This window comes from Cyprinodon variegatus, unplaced genomic scaffold (assembly GCF_000732505.1).
Source record: "Cyprinodon variegatus isolate N-32 unplaced genomic scaffold, C_variegatus-1.0 Scaffold624, whole genome shotgun sequence".
Classification (NCBI taxonomy): domain Eukaryota; kingdom Metazoa; phylum Chordata; class Actinopteri; order Cyprinodontiformes; family Cyprinodontidae; genus Cyprinodon; species Cyprinodon variegatus.
The window spans coordinates 1-1,434 of NW_015151077.1; positions in this window are offsets into that span (position 1 = coordinate 1).

Below are 1,434 nucleotides of genomic sequence, written 5' to 3' on the forward strand. Positions count from 1 at the left end.
CATTTTGGAATGCTTAGAAAGATGGATTAAATCAAAAATTGCACTCCCTAACTCTATCTCTAGAGATATGGTAGTTTTTGGAATACTATTGAAAGACAAAACAATAGAACTCTGTTGTAACCTAATTTTATGTTTAGCAAAATTCTTTATTCATAAACAGAGAGTCTTGAGATCATCCCCAATCTTTAGTAATTTTTTTTTATCTGAATTTAATTTATATTTGACATCTCTTGAATGTATCAAATCTTACAAATACCTGACTGAAATACTAATGGAACTGCCCACTGATGTACATTAATCCTAACATATGAATCCCCTTGTCTTTATATTAATTATTGTATCATTAGCATTACTCACTCATTCTTTATTTTTCTCATCAATGTTACTTTGTATTTCCATTCTGAAATCTGCCTCTACTATGCCTTCCATAGAATTATAATGTTCTTATTGCCTAACTTGTTTGTACTCACTTTGTTTAAATAATCATATATAGAAAAAAAAAGTTTCTTCTTCTTCTTCTTTATTAGATTTGCGGATTGAAAACAGCTTATAGGTGTATAGCGCCTCATACTGTACATGTGTTTATAGCTCTATAGTTCCGCGTACTACATATTACTTTTTTGTGTAATGTAAAAATAAAAACAATGCTTTATTAATAACCAAATTATCTTATCTCCACCTGTCCCTAAAATTCCTTTAATACTCCATTATCTCCCCTTTTCCATTATTATTTCCCTCATCCTCTCTCTTTCATTGCATATTTAATGCAATCCATCAAAACATGATCCCCATTTATTTTTTCTTTCACAACCCTCACATAAATCATTATTTCTCTTCCCTTTTACAAACAAAAACTCATTTAAGTAGGTATGTCCAGTTCTTAATCTAGTATAAATGATCTCTTCCCTTCTGCTTCTTTCTCCGTAATTTTTAACAATTACAGATTTTTGAACCCATATAATCTTCTTCCTTTCTCATCTTCATCCATGTTTTTTGCCATAATTCTGTTTCTTTCTTTTTTGATTTACCTTCCCCTTTCCCAAATGGAATCTGATCTATATTGTGCTTTCCTAAAGCCTCTGTAGCTATCTTGTATGCTATTTCATTTCCTCTCACCCCTTCGTTTGCCGGAACCCAACAAAACTGAACATCTATTCCATAGCTAAATAATCTAAACAAACTCTGATGAATTTCTAATAAAAACTCTTTCCTATTATTTCCTCCTGAATGAATTCTTTCCATTGCAGCTTTATAATCTGTGCAAATCACCACCCTGCCTGGTCTAACCTCCTCCACCCTGGGAACTAATAATAATTGCCACAATTTCTGCTGTGTATATAGATAAAAGGTCTGTTAATCTTTTAATAGAATGTCCATCCTTCTATCTGACACACGGGTTTCAGATCGATTTATAAGCCTTATACCAAAGATACA